Here is a 17,930-nt window from a genome sequence, read left to right as displayed (position 1 = left end):
TAGAGGTACTGCCTCAGGGCCTTTGCACTTGCTTTTACCCCCCACCTCCTCTCCGACCTCCTTTAGGTCTCTGCTCAAAGGTCTCTAATAAGAGACTCCTTCTTCTGACTCTCTGAACAGAGAGTTCATCTGTAGTACTCCCAATCCCCTATGTATGTATTTATGTATCTGTCCTCCTTTATTTTTCTTTTCCTTCTTTACTTCTTTATTTATTTTTATGGTACTTAACACCTAGACACATTGTATTTGTTCATGGTTTGCTAACTGCCCTACACAGAGCATGAGTACATGAGTACATAAAGTACATAAAAGGTATTCCACCAGTGTTTGTTGAATTGTTAAATCCAAGTTAATGACTTCTACTATGACTGGACAAAATAGTTTCTGACATAAAACTCCGTCACCATCTTCATACTTAGAATAGCATGTCTGCCATACTTTCTTTTCTCTAAAAGAGCATTCTAACTGGCTCTCTTCAGAGAAAGCTTTCCCAGGCTACCCATGTGCCCTTCAGACTGTGATTCATAGCAGTTTACTTTTACGTTAGCCACAATTATGAAACGTCCAGGTCTGATTTCTCTGCCTACACTGGATTAGAAATAGCAGACTGGATAGAAGACCTGTAGGGGCGGGTGTATTGCTGGCATGAATTAACAGCTCTCAGCCTGAGAGGCAGTAAGAAAACTATAGATAGCAGCAATTAGGTCAACACACACACCCACACCCACACGCATATACACGTGCACATATGTTTCTGGATTCTTCGAATAGAAGACGCCTCAGAGTTCTAAAAATCTCACTGCTGAATGAACATTAATCCATGTTGATAATAATGGTTCCAAATTGTCACCAAGAGATTAGATGGGGTCCATCAACATCCACTCAGTAGCAATGAAGCTGAAAGTAAAGTTTTCCTTTTAGAATTTAAATGGAAACCTCCAGCTAATCTAGAAAATTTCGATGTGAAACATGTTTTCTGATCGTGTTTGTTGGATTCCTCTAAAATCTAGGGCTGCTACTAGACACAATTAAGAAACACGATATAACAAAGTACTCTAACAAATAACATCTCACAGGCAGTATTTTCAAGTTTTCAAAGAAATGTTTTTATATATGCTATGGGACTCCCACAGAAACCCTGTGAGCTGGCAGACAAGAAGTGGAGAAATAAAGAGATGTGCCCACTATCAATTCAACACATGCTATGGAGTGGTGTTAGAGTGCTGGGCAATAGTGTGGACCCAACAGACAAGCCCCCCCTCCTTAGAATCAAGCGCTCTCTTACCATTTTTTAAAGATTTTATTTATTTATTTATTTATTTATTTATTTATTTATTTATTTATTTAAGAGAGACAGAGTATGCATGCAAGTGGGGGGAGGAACAGAGAGAGAGAGAGAGAGACAAGCAAACTCCATGCTCAGCGCAGAGCCCAACGCGGGGCTCGATCTCACGACCCTGCGATCATGACTTGAGCCGAAATTGAGTCAGCTGCTTAACCAACTCAGCCACCCTTACCATTTTTTTTAAAGTAGGCTTCGTGCCCAAAGTGGGGTTTGAACTCATGACCTTGAGATCAAGAGCTGCATGCTCTACTGACTGAGCCAGCGAGGCACCCCTTTCTTACCATTTTTATCTTAAACCATTTCACTATATGAATCTATGATAAGATAATCTCCACTACAGCACAAATCTTGTTATTTTATATAGTACCTTATTATTTTCTGGTGCTGTTCTGCAAAGAACATTATGACTTTCAAGTCTTCGTCAACTAAATAATTTTTAAAAATGATTATACTAATACCATTGCACATGTGTCAAATGATCTATGTGCAAGATTATCCACAGCAACAGTCTTGTAGAGCAAGAGAATGGAAACAATCTAGGTGTTCTCTAGTGGGAGATTTCTTAAGGAACTGGAATACTGAGCAAGTGGTATAAAGAATATGGCAGGTCTCTGAGCCCCAACATGGGACAATCTTTACAATACACAGTAAGTGAAAAGAGCACAATTTTGAATATCAAATGTGGTGCTAGCTTTCACGGAGAGCCTTGGAGATGGGAGGAAGGATGTGTATGTTTGTCAAGGCAAAGTGTACCAATGGAAGGATACGCATGAACAGTGGCGGCCTCAGGAGGACAAATGAGGTGGTTGCGGGACAGGGCAGGAATGGAGACTTACATTTTTCCAAATACCCTATCGTACCTATCGAATTTTTCTAGTAGGTGAATACAAATAAATAAAATAAGGTTACTCTAAAGTCAAAATGAGGGCGCCTGGGTGGCTCAGTAGGTTAAGCGTCTGCCTTCAGCTCAGGTCATGATCCCAGGGTCCTGGGATCGAGCCCTGCATCGGGCTCCCTGCTCCGCGGGAAGCCTGCTTCTCCCTCCCCCACTCCCCCTGCTTGTGTTCCCTCTCTCACTGTGTCTCTCTCTGTCAAATAAATAAATAAAATCTTTAAAAAAAATAAAAAATAAAGTCAAAATGACAATAATAAAGCTCCCTGGAAAGAACTGTGGGGCAGATTAAAATACTGTATGTGAAAACACACTGGGAACAACAAATAGGCACCTATTAGTCGCAATTACTTTGGGGAAAGAAATGCTTTTTTAATTTTCTCAATGTCAAATTTCAGTGCTCTTGACATCATGTCCAAAACCCAAAAATATCTTTGGAGGCTGCAACCAGATTCAAGACCTATGAAGAAGGGCTGGCCTTTTGCCCTCTTAAAAGGTTTTGTTGTTCTAGAGGGGAGGGAGGTGGGAGGATGGGTTAGCCTGGTGGTGGGTATTGAGGAGGGCACGTTCTGCATGGAGCCCTGGGTGTTGTGCACAAACAATGAATCATGGAACACTTCATCTAAAACTAATGTTGTAATGTAAGGGGATTAACATAAGAATAAAAAAATTAAAAAAAAAAAAGGTTTTGTTTTGTTCCGTTTATTTTGTTTTGTTATCTTTGTTGTTTGATGGTTTTCACAGATGTGCCTTTGTCTCTATACACAGACCCTGAAGCACAGACTGAGCCCGGCGGAGAGGTACAACCTGAAACCAGAAAAGTAGACTGCATTTCTGCACCTCTGACTCGCCTTTCTGACCTCTGTTGGGGTAAGCACTGAAATATTGAAAACCCAAGGTGATCTGCTCCTGTCTTGTCTTGAAACAAAACACTGACTGCAAATAGAGAGGGTCAGAGTAGAAGACGTACATTTTACTGTTCCAGCAATAAATCACTAGAACTGACTTGGCCTAAATAAAATTCAGAAATCGGAGAGCCAAACTATAACAAGTAAAAAGCTCTATTTCTTGGTTTGTGTGTTCCAAATAAGCGCATTTTACCGTGAGAATGCAGTCCTCTGCGTGAAACACCGCATGCCAGAGCAGGGACTGCGCTGAAAGCACAGGATGACAATATTCCAGGGGACTCGGTGCCTGCCAACGCATCTTCCGTTCAGCTTCCCAGAGATACCTGATAAAGGCCCACCCATTCTCTCACGTGACAGGTATCGAGAAACTGTTATTTTTTCTTTAACACGCATTTATGGGCATTTACGGCATGTCAGATGCATGTTCTAATTTAAATATTAACATATTTGATCCACATAATAATCCGAAGAGATAGACACTATTTTTGTCTTCATTTTACAGATGAGGAAACTGAGGGATGGAGAGGTTTAGTAATAAGCCCAGGGTCAAAGAGCTAAAAACATGGGGGCGGAGGCAGTTGGAGCCCAGAGTTCAGGCTCTTAACCACTGAGCTCTACAAAAAGCACAAAGGTAAATACTGGAATTGGAGGGGAACAGAATACACCACCCCATAATATCCCATTTTGACGTATTGATTATTCTGAATTAAAGTTACTTAAAAGCCAGTGCAAGGAGGACACCCTAACCTCCTTTGTCCCCCTGAAAGCAGGCACTGTATCTCCCACATGAAAGGTACCCTCCCTGCCGAGGAGGAAGAAACACGTCTTTATCATGAGAGAGAGAAAGAATTTAGGGCAGAAAGGTTGTAGAAACAAATCTTGTTACTTCTTCACTAGTTTACTACCCACAGCCCAAACCCCTCTGTCTTGCCAATTCTTCACAAATGTATTGTTTCTTTGCCTAAAAGGTACAAAAGCTGCCGGCTTGAGTCACTTCTTTGAGTCTCATATTTTTATGCGCTCCCATAAGCACAAAATTACATTTGTTTTTCTCTTGTTAATCTACTTTATATCAATGTAATTATTAGGCTAGTCAAAGGACCTGGAAAGGAAGAAGAGAAAAGTATTTCTCCCCTACAGAATCTACTGGAAAACAAGACAGACCCGCCTCTGCCTTCTTGGGAGCTGACCTCCTAGCCAGAAAGGATGGGTAAAGACCAAACAATAGGTAAAAAATCACCATGGCCGAAATGACACAATGTAAAAGTGATGGAGAATCACAGCACAGAAGGGTAAAGGATGATGGACCACATTCACAGAGTTCTCACTAATTCCTCACAAAACCCTGGAAAATAATAATATTCTCATTGCAGAGATGATGCCACTGTGGCTCGGGGAGGGGCGGCACGGGCCAAGGCAGGAGTCACCCGAGGTTTGAGCAGTCCCAGCTCCAGCTGCTTGTCAGAGCCAAACTACTCGACTTTCTTCCATCCCTTCCACAGTTGTGTCCTTTTTGCATTATCTTAACTGAATCTCCTCTGCATTTTACACTGTGAGGTTTAAGTACTTATCATGGGTGTCTTGTCAGATGCAGAAGCCTTACTGCAATCACAACAGTCACTTAGTACCGAGCACTCTGCTCGCAGTAAGACTGTGATGCGTATCGGTTAACGGCATTCACCTAGAATTGATTCCTCTCACAGGTTCCCTGCAGCTGCCCTGGGCTGGTTGCTGAGGAGCTAAAGAGTAAAGGAAGAAAGAGACAAAGAGTAAAAATAACTAATGACCTCATTCCAAGGGCCGGGCCAGGTGTTTTCACAAGTTATCTTATTAAAATGAGCAATCAGTTGCTCCAGAGAAGATGGATCTGAGAGGCTGTTGGGGTTGATTGAGAACAAACGATTCCTCAATGGTATTGTGACAGAGACATATGGGGGCAGATGGGAGCTACACAGCTAGGGAACATAGCATAACCTACAGACTTGTGCAATCACTCTGTTGTACGCCTGAAACTCATGTAAGACTGTATGCCAACTATATTCCAATTTTTTTAAATGTTAAAAATAAATACCTTGTAAAAAAAAAAACCTATTCCTTTATTTTAAAAGTACTATAAGGAAAGGAGAATGCAACCAAAACACCCAATTTCAAGAGGAGAGAAATTTTGTAGTCGTGACAAATTCTATTTGCAAGGAGTTTCCAACAAATGGAGAAATATTTATGTTCTAAAAATATTTACATATTCAGAAAAAGGACAAAAAGTAAAGTATATGCTCCTTTATAGAATACTGCATATATATTTTATGCATAAAACATTTGTGAACCATATAAGAAAGAATAGAATTACTCCTGACTCCCACCAGGGAGTGAAAATCAGAAGACAGATGAGAGGAAATTTTAACATTCAGTTAGTTTACAGCCTTTGAAATACATAATTTACACCTTTCGGATACAGAATTTTTAAAATTAAAGCAAAATTAAATTTAGGAAGAGTTTTTAAATTATGTGCAAAAATGATGAAAATGCTTAGGTTATAAAGTGACAGGAGAAGAGTTTTTTTAACATGGAACAATTTGAACTATATCCCCTTCCCAATAAAAGAAACTAGAAGGGGAGCCTGGTTGGCTCAGTCGGTGGAGCATGTGACTCCTGATTTTGGGGTTGTAAGTTCGATCCCTATGTTGGGCATAGAGATTACTTAAAAATAAAAATCTTAAAAAAAAAAAAAAAAAGAAATGAGAAAATGCCTGAAACACTATTAAGAATACTTCACCTGGGAGTCAGTTTTTGCCTTTTTACTTTATATACTTTCTTGTCATTGTTTGAAATATTTACAATAAGCATTTATCACATTAACAATAAAAAAAAATCCCGGGATTAAATAAGAACAAATAGAGTACAGGAAATATACTAATATAAGTGATAGAATTATAGGAGCTGCTTTGCCACATTCTAAAGTCAAGGATAAAGAAGCCAAAACTATCACTCTAAAATGAGTAAGTTTGGGGCGCCTGGGTGGCTCAGTTGGTTAAGCGACTGCCTTCGGCTCAGGTCATGATCCTGGAGTCCCGGGATCGAGTCCCGCATCGGGCTCCCTGCTCGGCGGGGAGTCTGCTTCTCCCTCTGACCCTCCTCCCTCTCATGCTCTCTGTCTCTCATTCTCTCTGTCTCAAATAAATAAATAAAATCTTTAAAAAAAAAATGAGTAAGTTTAAAGTAAACAAACACCGAAAGACTACCTTCTTGCTGAAATACAGCCAAATGTGGGCTTAACGTCCTACTTCAAGGAAGGCAGAATCACACCTTAATTTTAAATACTTTTGACCTAATCTTCTTTTCCCCCTTATAATCTTCTTTGATACAGCTGTCAACTCTGCTTTCTTTCAAACAGCCTTTTGGGAAAATAAGGTGATCGTGGCAATTAGCTGGAGTCAGGTCACGGGCTCCAACCCTGGTACGACTAGCAGCGCCCCAGAGACTGCACGGCTCTTCACACACCTCACGGGCGCTATTTGCTTCTACATCTCCCAATTTCTTTTGGACTTAAGTTTTCCCTCTCAGAAGATGTTACCTGCCTCTACAAAGTATTAACACAACCCACATCTTACAAAATAGCAAAAGGAAGGAAATTACTACTTTAAGTTACCTTGATGCCAAACTGCCATTCATTCGCAAAATGCAGATCCTCTTTGCCAGCTCTTTTGAAAAATATATCGATCGGCACCATGTTCACTATCATTAGGCATTCTCCCCTCTGAGGTTAGAGATTCTTTGTGAGGCAGAAACAAAACAGAAGAGTTCTGGTTCTTTTACGGGGCCCTAAGCACACTACAACCTCTGTCTCTTGCTTTTTAAATGTAAAAACTCTGGACACAACACAAAAAGCATCTAGTGAGGACTCTGAAAAGTAAACAAAAAAGATGAATGGTGGAAGAGAGTCAAAATTTAGAGAAGTGACCTAAAAGGGGGTAAATTCTCCAGGTTTTTATCTTTATTATTTTATTCTGGCAGCTCTGTCCTGGGGCAGGACAGCAGTGCAACAGTGTGAACAGAGAAAACTCCAAATGAAACTCCTTTCCCGTCAGAGGAACTTGGAAAAAGGACCCTTGCAGGCCAGAGTATGGAGGGAATCATGGAGAGAAAGAAGATGGAGAAAGGAATTCCTTAATTCTACACAAAAATCTGCACAATTCCTGGCCTTCCCCTGAGCATTCTCGTGCATTCACGAGACCGACCACAAGGGGCACAGCAAAGGCTCTGAAAACTGAGCTGAGATTAAAGCCACCACCCACAGAAGGTGAGACAGAAATGCACTTCGAATCTAACTGGGTTCACTGCCTGCGAAAAAAACGAATAAAAAACACACTGTTCAGAAGATTAGAATAGGACCCAAAATCTACATAACATAAAATACACAATGTCTGGGCTACAATCCAATATCATCCCACATACAAAGAACTAGGAGAACATGACCAGTTCCCAAAGGAAAAAATAATCAGATTCTAACCCTGAGATGACCCAGAGGACAGCTATAATATCCTCCATGAAGATATCGGATGATTGGAAAGATAGAAGTTCTCAGCAGAGAACTGGAAACTAGGGGAAAAAAAAAAACCACCTGGAAATTATGAAATAAAAAATATATCTGGAATAAAAATTCACTGAATGGCTCAAAAGAGGAATGAAGATAACAGAAGAAGTGAGTTTGAAGAGTCAGTGAAATTTCCAATCTGAAGAAAAAAGAAAATTTTCAGAAAAAAAGCAGACTCAGGGACCTAAGAGAAAAATATTAAAACTTCTAGTATTCATGTCACCAGAGTTCTAGAAAAAAAAGGAGAAAAAGCTTGGTGGAGAAACTATTTGAAGAAATAATGTCCCAAACTTCCCAGTTATTAAAAGATGTAAATTTACAAATGCAAGAAGCTTACAAACTCTAAACTGAATAAGCTCAAAGATAACCCCCCTAAGACACATCACAAATGACTGCTTAAAAGCAAAGATAAAGAAAAAAAATTTATAGCAACTAGAGAAAAATTACACATTTATACAGGAGGATGAGATTTAGAATGACTGAAGATTTCTAATCAGAAATGAGAGAGGCCAGAAGGCCACGGAACATTCTGCCAAGCAAGAATTCTATATCCATTAAGAAGGAAGCTCAATAGGGGAGCCTGGCTGGCTGAGTCAGTGGAGCATGAGACTTTTGATCTTGGGGTTGTGAGTTCAAGCCCCACATTGAGTGCATAGATAACTTAAAAATAGGGGTGCCTGGGTGGCTCAGTCATTAAGGAGATTCCAGGGTCCTGAGATTCAGCCTAGCATCGGGCTCCCTGCTCAGCGGGAAGCCTGCTTCTCCCTCTCCCTCCCCCTGCTCGTGTTCCCTCTCTCACTGTGTCTCTCTGTCAATAAATAAATAAATAGATCTTTAAAAAAAATAAATAAAATCGTGAGGGGTGCCTGGGTGGCTCAGTGGATTGGGTGTCTGCCTTTGGCTTAGATCATGATCCCAAGGTCCGGGGACTGAGCCCTACATCCGGCTCCCTGCTCGGCAGGGAGTCTGCCCCTCCCCCTGCTCTTGCTTGTGCTTTCTCTCTCTCTGAAATAAATAAATAAAATCCTTTAAAATAAGTAAATTAAATCATTAAGAAAAGAAAGAAAGCTAAATAATGACATATTTAGACAAGGCAAAACTAACAGAATTCATTTTTGGCAGACCTGCTTTAAAAGAAATGCTAAAAGGGCGCCTGGGTGGCTCAGTTGGTTAAGCGACTGCCTTCGGCTCAGGTCATGATCCTGGAGTCCCGGGATCGAGTCCCGCATCGGGCTCCCTGCTCAGCGGGGGGTCTGCTTCTCCCTCTGATCCTCCCCCATCTCATGCTCTCTCTCTCTGTCTCATTCTCTCTCTCAAATAAATAAATAAAATCTTTAAAAGAAATGCTAAAGGAAGTGCTTCAGGCTGAAGGGAAATGATACCAGAAAGAAACTAGGGTTTTCACCAGTTAAAGAACAACAGAAATAATAAATATGAGGATAAATATAAATGGCTATTTCCCTAAAATTATTTAACATGGGTATGATTGTTGGAAGTAAAAATTATACTATTATTTGGTGGACTTTTCAATGTATATAGGTGTAATACATATCATGACTATAACATAAAGAAAGGTGAGTGGGGAGGATAAAGGCACTTAAGTTTTCTACCTTTTACTTTAAGCAGTTCAGTATTAACTCCAAGTAGACTGTGAAGGTTTAGGTATATATATAGTAACCCTCAAGCATTCACCAAAAAAGTTTTTTCAAAGAAACAGAGCCAAAAAAACAATAGATAAATAAAAATGGAATACTAAGAAGATAGATTTAAATTATCCAAGAGAAGACAGCAAGGAAGGGAAAGAGGAATGAACAGCAGAAGATACATAAAATAATAAATGGTACATCTAAATACAATCATATCAATAATTATATTAAATGTAAATTATCTAAAACACCCATGTAAAGACAGAGATTGTCAGAATTTTTCAAAATAGTAAGAACCAACTAAGGCAACTTTCTTGCCTACAAGAAACTCATTTTAAATATAAAGACCTAGACAGATTAAACCTAAAGGATGAAAACATATATTATGTATACTATAAGCAAAAGAAAACCAGAATGGCTATATTAATTTCAACCAAACTCCTATTCTTGCCTCTTCTAATCTTTAATCTCTCCATATTAACATATTTATTTACAGAGGCTATTCCCTCATTACTTGTGAAAGCATTTCCAGAGTATTAAACTATGTTTGTCAATGATTTATAAAATGTATCAGCATACCCCTGCTCTTTATTAACTTACCATCTAAGACAGACAACATCAATGCAAAAGTTTATCAATATATTTGATATGTTAATATATATTAAATTCCCTATGTACAGAGAAAACTTCATAGACTTTATGAATGGCATGGGCTTCTCACTTTAGCTTAGGTGGTTTAGAGAATAATGCTGGGGAAGAGAAAAATAATGTAAGAAGCTTGAGAAAAAATATATTTTCAGAAGCAGCTAAATGTAGATTTTGAGTAATCAAGCCTAAAGCAAGCATAAGGCGGTATAGCATATAGACAGATAAGCCGCTTTAAGTTTTATTAGACTTACAGAGATTAGCAACAGTATTAAGCAGATCATGTCTATCACTGCATCTTACATTATAATGAAATAATGTTTTGGGGGGCTTATACCTGATAGATGTCCTTCCAAACAATATTTTGTACCTAAACGTTCTCATTATGAAATTACAGCCTTAAAGGCACCTCACCTCCTTTCTACCAGTCAGGTTCTTAAGGTGATAGGGAGAAGAGAGAGGAGAATGAGGGGAGGGAGGGAAAAGGAGGAGGAGGAGAAGGTACAGATGATTATGCAAGAGGGTGGAAACTTCTGCCGTGGAAATTCATCAGTTCTCTACAACACACAGATCAGGGTTTTCAGTGCAAAGTTTTCAGGTATAACTAAAAACTACGGGAACACACTGTCTAATTTAGGAGAAAGTATAAAATGAAGACAAAGAAAAGTGAAAACCTAAATCATGTAGTACATATGGATCATTACTGCCCTCCCTCTTGATGTGTTTGCACATATATTTTGTGATTTGATTTCTTAAAAAAAAACACTGCCCTATGTAACAGGAGTATTATTTCCATTTTACAAATGAGGCAACAGACAGACAAAATGTACTTTATCCAGATAGGCATCCCTCAGTTTTATGATGCAGTTCGTTCCTGGAAACCATCCTATAAAAATCATTAAGAGGGGGTGGCTGAGTGATAGACATTGGGGAGGGTATGTGCTATGGTGAGCGCTGTGAATTGTGTAAGACTGATGAATCACAGACCTGTACCTCTGAAACAAATAATACATTATATGTTTAAAAAAAGAAGAAGAAGAAGAAGAAGAAGAAGATAGCAGGAAGGGAAAAATGAAGGGGGGAGATCAGAGGGGGAGACGAACCATGAGAGACTATGGACTCTGAGAAACAAACTGAGGTTTCTAGAGGGGAGGCGGGTGGAGGGATGGGTTAGCCTGGTGATGGGTATTAAAGAGGGCACGTACTGCATGGAGCACTGGGTGTTATACGCAAGCAATGAAACATGGAACACTACATCAAAAACCAATGATGTTAATCACTAAACCAATAATGTATGGTGATTAACATAACATAATAAAATAAAATTTTTAAAAAATCATTAAGAGGACTGTGTGGAATGTATTAAATTCATTTACAAGAATAGGTTTGACTTTAGCAATGAAAGCTAGTGACAAATAAGTGGATAAAGACAAGGAGAAGTGAAATACTGGTCTTTTCTTTCACTATATCACAAGGAATGCTTGGAGGGAGGAGTGAAAGGCTAACTGCACAAACAAGCAGGAGCGTCAGCGGTTATGGGTACAAATACTGACCTGCACTACAAGAAGAATCAACAATGCAACTACTACAAATCTGCAGTTAAAAAGCAAGGCAGTAAAGAGCCTAGAAATAAGCCCACACAAAGAGAGTCAACTGATTTTTGACAAAGAAGCAAAGGCAATGTAATAAAGAAAGGATAGTCTTTTGAACAAATGGTGCTGCAAGAAGACATCCATATTCAAGGGGGGGGGAAATGAACACAGACCTTACACCTTTAACAAAAATTAACTCAAAATGGATCAAAATGCAAAAACTATAAAACTCCCACAAGATAACAGGAGAAAATCGAAGTGACATTTAATTCAGCGGTGACTTTTTAGATATGAGATTAAAAGCACAATCCAAAAGACAAAATTGGTAACTTGCACTTCATTAAAATTAAAAACCTCTGCTCTGCAAAAAAACACTGTTAAGAGAATGAAATGACAAGCCACAGACAGAAAATCTTTGCAAAACACATATCTGATAAAGGACTGGTATCCAAGCTAGACAACAAACTCTTAATAACTCAACAAAAGAAAACAATCCAATTAAAGAATGAGCAAAAGATCTAAACAGACTCCTCATCAAAAGATATACAGATGTCAAATAAGCATATGACAAGATGCTCCACATCGTATGTCATTAAGGAATTGCAAATTAGAACAATGAGATACTACTACACAGCTTTTAGAATGGTTAAAATCCAAAATGCTAACAACACAAAATTTGAGTGAGATTGTAGACAGAAACTCTCATTAACTGCTGGTGGGAATACAAAATGGTCAGCCACTTGGGAAGACCTTCTGGCAGTTTCTTATAAAACTAGACATGCTCTTATCATATAATCCAGCAATCATGCTCCTTGGTATGTGCCCAAAGGAGTTGAAAATTTACATCTACACAAAAAATTACACAAGAATGCTTATATAGCAACTTTATTCATAATTGCCAAAACTTGCAGAAACCAAGATATTCTTCAATAGGTAAATGGACACATAAACCGTGACAATAAATCCAGACAATGGAATATTATTCAAAGGTAAAAGAAATAAACTATCAATCCACAAAAAAGCACGGAGGTGGAGGTGTTAACGAACACTGTGGTAATCATTTCACAATCTAAACATAATACCAAATTGTCACAACGTAGATCATGAACTTACACAGTTTGTACATCAATTATATCTCAAAAAAGCTGGGAAAAGTAAATAAAATCAGTACATCATCCTAGACTGGATACTATAGTAGACAGAATGGGGTCAATTCATAGACTGGAATACAGACAGTAAACTGGATAGAGATGTTTGTTGTGTTTTTTTTTATTTTATTTTGATAACTGTACTCTGTGTAGAGACTGTCTTTCTTCTTAGGAGGTGACTGGGTTAGAACATGAATAATATGTATATATGTGAAGAAAGAACGAGATGAAGCAAATGGAAAAAATCATCACTGAACTTGGGTGAGGAGTATACAGGTGTTCTTTGTGTTGTTCTCACTTTTCTTGTCTTGAAATTACTTCCAAAGAAGTTTTTTAAAGCTTACCAAAAAAGGGGGGGGGCCATAGAGAAACCTTGAATATATATTGCTAAGTGAAAGATGGCTACATACTATATGATTTTCAACTACATGACATTCTGAAAAAGGCAAACCTATGAAGACAGATCAGTGGTTCTAGCGATTCAGGGGAAAGAAGGGATGAATAGGTGGAACACAGGATTTTTAAGGCAATGAAACTATTCTGTATGATACTGTAATGATGGATATATGTTATTATGCATTTATCAAAATGCACAGAATGGATGAAACAAAGAGTGAACCCTAATAAAGACTATGGACGTTAGTTAAAATAATGTATTGATATTGGCTCATCAGTTGTAACAAAAGTACTCTAAGATGTTAATCAGAAGGAAAACTGCAGAGGATCGGGGACAGAGATGAGGAGGTATATGAGGACTCTGTACTTTCCATTCACTTTTCTGTAAATGTAAAACTGCTCAAAAAATAAAATCTATTAATTTTTGTAAAGCAAGGCAGTGTGTGGGGCGCCTGGGTGGCTCAGTCATTAAGCATCTGCCTTCGGCTCAGGTCATGATTCCAGGACCCTGGGATTGAGCCCCGCATCAGGCTCCCTGCTCGGCATGGAGTCTGCTTCTCCCTCTTCTGCTCCCCCTGCTTGTGTTCCCTCTCTCGCTGTGTCTCTCTGTGTCAAATAAATAAATAAAATCTTTAAAAAAAAAAAAAAAAAAAGCAAGGCAGTGTGGGTTTGTGTTTGTGTTTCGTGCTTATGGGTTAAGATTTTTTTTTTTTTTTTTTTTTTTTGAGAGAGTGTGTAAGCAAGTGAAGAGAGGGGCAGAGGGAGAGAATCCTAAGCAGGTTCCATGCCCAGCACAGAGCCCGACACGGGGGCTCAATCTCACAACCTTGAGGTCATGACCTGAGCTGAAATCAAGAGTCAGGTGCTTCACCAACTGAACTACCCAGGTGCCCCATGGGTTAAGATTTTTAAATGGCACCAGAGAATATTTTAATTCCCTCCAATTTCATAAGCCAGCACTGTAGTATGAGGCAAACAGCTGAAATAGAAACCACCTAATGAGAGCCTGCCTATCACTTTCTATGCTGTCTTTTCTCATTGACTTCAAATGTACCTAGCTGTTCATTTGTTTATTTTCATAAAGAAAATGCATTCTACTTCACTCTGAGGGATCTTGAAGCATTACTTCAACCTTCAAGGACGTGTCTGTAGAAAATAGCCCTCTCTTCGCATCCCTTAAAACCAGAGCCAGGGCACCTTCTGATGACTCTTCATACGGCTACAAATAACAACGTGTGAGGCTTTACATGTTGAATGCCTCAAACGAGACAAACTTTGGGTGAAAACACGTTGAAGTCTTTGTTCTTCTTTGAAGAAAAAAACCCACACATACTTGCCTTGAAAATAGGTGACTATAAATTCTACCCCTAAACACCATCACCAATAGTTAAGGATTTCAGCTGTTAAGTTTGAGTGCTCAACTCAGGACGATTTATGATTACGTGTCTGCAAAGGAACCTATCACCTCACTGGTGTGGTTAAAATGGAGAGTTGTTTTCTTCTCTACTTAAGATTTGTGAAAAGCCTCGTACTAAAAACAACAGCACTTCTGTTGTGTTAAACGACATGCAGAATTTTCTCCTGATTGTGCTTTTAATAAGCAAGGCCTAACTTTTAGCTTTGAACATAGTGGTACAATATTTTGAATGCACAGAGATCATTCTAGACCAGTGGTTCTCAAAGTGTGGTCCCTGGACCAGCAGCATCAGCATAACCAGGGAACCTACTGGAATAAAATTCTAATGCTGACCTACTAAATGAGAAATTCCAGGGACACTGGGGTGGCTCAGTCAGTTAAGCGTCTGCCTTTGGGTCAGGTCCTCATCAAAGGGTCCTGGGATCCAGCCCGCCATGGAGCCCCGCATCAGGCTCCCCGCTCCTCAGGGAGCCTGCTTCTCCCTAGCCCTCTGGCCCTCCCCCACTCCCACCTATGCTTGCTCTGATAAATAAACAAAATCTTTAAAAAAATAAAAAATAAATGAGAAATTCCAGCCATCTGTTTTCACAGCCCTCCAGGTGACTCTGATGCCCAGTAAAGTTCTAGAAGTTCATAAACTTAGAAACAAGTCTTACCTTCCTTTCCCTAAGTTGATTATAACCAATTATGTTGGTAAGCCTGGCTCAGGGAGCTCCTCATGCTCATAAATGCTAGAATGGCTGGTTAAGAATTTCATCTTTTGGGGGCACCTGAGTGGCTCAGTCGGTTAAGCATCTGCCTTTGGCTCAGGTCATGATCCCAGGGTCCTGGGATCGAGCCCTGCATGGGGCTCCCTGCTCAACGGGGAACGAGCCAACATCAGTTGACCACTTAAAGGCTGAAAATACGGGCACCTGGGTGGCTCAGTCAGTTAAGCGTCTGCCTTCAGCTCAGGTCATGACCCCAGGGGCCTGGGATCGAGCCTCCATCATGGGCTCCCTGCTCAGCGGGGAGTCTGCTTCTCCCTCTCCCCCTCCCCCTGCTCATGTGCTCATGTTCACTCTCTGTCAAATAAATAAAAAAATAAAATCTTAAAAAAAAAAAAAAGAATTTCATCTTTTGATCCTTGCTTCTCTACCATGCAAGGGCAGGACCTTCATGTGTTTCACGAAGAAAGGAGGAAGACTCATATCCAATACCAACTCTGAACTAACATAGAAAGAAATCAATTTTCTCCGTGGGAAAAAAAAATCTTAAGTCTTCCTTTCCAAAGGGCTTAGGCTTTCTTCTTCATCACAATACCTTATTTTGGATAATAATTTTTATTGGATAATAATTTTTAGCTTACAAAGCACCTCCAGATACATTATGTAATTCAGCTGCCACAAAAACCCTGTGAGGCAAATTCTCCATTCTCCCTAACATTTTGAAGAAGTCGGAGCTCAAAGAACTCTGAGTAACTAGCAACCCATCCAAGATCAGCCAACCGGTTCGTGTTCAGAGCCTCCACTGTTCACGCCAAGCACAATGCTGTGAGCAGTCTCCCTAAAAGAAACATTAGCTGTATGATCTTGGACAAATTACCAACCCTTCAGAAGCCTCATTTCCACATCGATAAAGCGGCGAAAGTAGTACCTACTTTACAGAGTGTATGTGAGGATTAAATGAGATAATCCATGGAAGGCTCTAGGAACAGTGCCTGGCACATAGCATGGATGAAATAAATTTTAGCCATAATTACTGATCCTCACAGCATAACTGCTCCTGTTCGGAGAACACTGGACAACACTGCAGTCACCACTCCTGTTCCAGGAAACTGCGTTTTTTTAACCTATCACTGCTTTTCTTTACCCCTGCTTTCAGACTTCTAATGGTGTCCAAACCATCATTATGTTGAGTGTTTATGCAACAGACACAATCTCACCATCTCTTGGGCTATGGTGGAACTTATAATAGATTAAACCATCAAAAAACTTCATAATAAATGAATATTTTTGTTAGCAACTATTCCAATCATCACGCACTTTTATATTTATTTTAATTTAAAGATTAGCTCTTACAAAGATAAACCAGATAGTCATGTCAAATTTACACAGCCTTCATCCCAGAGAGCTTCTTGAGATTCAAGGAAAACAAAAGGCTTAATTAAATAAGGCTGGCAAATTGAAAAGCTGGCTTCGGCTCCTTGCCACTAAATTGATCAAAGATAGTCTGAATCTCCAGTTGTATAATGAAAAACAGAAACTCTTCTTTGAGCAAATCCTTCCAGATTTATACCCGATTGCAACCCTTTGAAGTTGACACAGCTGAAACCAGATTTTTTGCATGAATTACGCACTACAGTGGAAAAGAAGGTAGGCCACTCAGAATATGACTCATCACACAAAAGAAAACTAAAGGCACAACTTCTACTGTGTATTTTCTGGGAATCCCACACTCCTGAGCTAGGTGAGGGTGGTACAGCAGCGAAGTGCCCTGGGCCAAAGGCTTCAACAACTGCACAGACTTATTCATTTGTCTTTTGGTGCCTTTTGTCCCAGTGACTTCCAAGTCCATTGACCAAATCCACCATAACTAATTACTTAAATCCAGTGAGCAAATGAGATATTAACATTCATTTTAATTCATCTCAATTAAGTAAATATAAACCCAACAAAAGGTTCCCTAAGTCCAAACTTAAAACCTCATTTAATTTTCTCCCTAAAATACTACAATTCAAGTTTAAATGCCATAATTTATTTCAACACTGTATGCTCCATCTATGAATTCTACAAATCAAAATTATTCATATTTACTGAATTTCTAAGGCCTCCATCAGAGAATTTTTAAGTGTCCTCGAAAATAGCTTTTAATGATTTCTCTAGGCCTATTCAACCTAAGTTTAACTTGTTATTCCCTAAACCGAAATAATTTTTAAACCCAAACTTACTTCTAAATCAAATATATTCATGGTGGTACTATTTCAAATTCATCGAGACCCAAGATAATAGATGTTCACATTTACATATGAATGGCTTATTAACTCAGTAAGTAAATTGATTTTGGAGAAACAACTGGTCTTTCAGCCTGGCCATGATTTCAGTGTTATCCCTACTTAATTGATGTAACAGATTAAGCATTTATTTCTCGACACTAAAGTCAAAAGCAAAATTTTGGAGTGTGTAGGATTACAGAGCAAAACTATGGGAGCTAGAGAGCCGTATAATATCCTAAAGGCCATTTTCAGACCTGGAGCTAATGACAAGTCAGGAATTGCCCAGAAATTGCTTCATTCGCTCCATTCAATGTTGACACCAAGAAACCCCACCAGCTACAGTTGACCCCATCTGACTAGTATACAAAAACCTTTT

General features: G+C 39.2%; 1 protein-coding gene across 4 annotated transcripts in view; it reads right to left on the bottom strand.

The window, feature by feature from the left end:
- CERS6 (ceramide synthase 6) overlaps window positions 1–17,930 on the bottom strand; it is a 309,186-nt gene that overhangs the window by 265,959 nt on the left and 25,297 nt on the right. The window lies entirely within an intron of this gene.

This window comes from Mirounga angustirostris, unplaced genomic scaffold, assembly GCF_029215605.1.
Source record: "Mirounga angustirostris isolate CCGP_5_RB_7025 unplaced genomic scaffold, mMirAng1.0.hap1 SCAF_3, whole genome shotgun sequence".
Classification (NCBI taxonomy): Eukaryota; Metazoa; Chordata; class Mammalia; order Carnivora; family Phocidae; genus Mirounga; species Mirounga angustirostris.
Note: the sequence above shows the minus strand (reverse complement) of the source record. Positions and strands in the feature narration are given on the sequence as shown.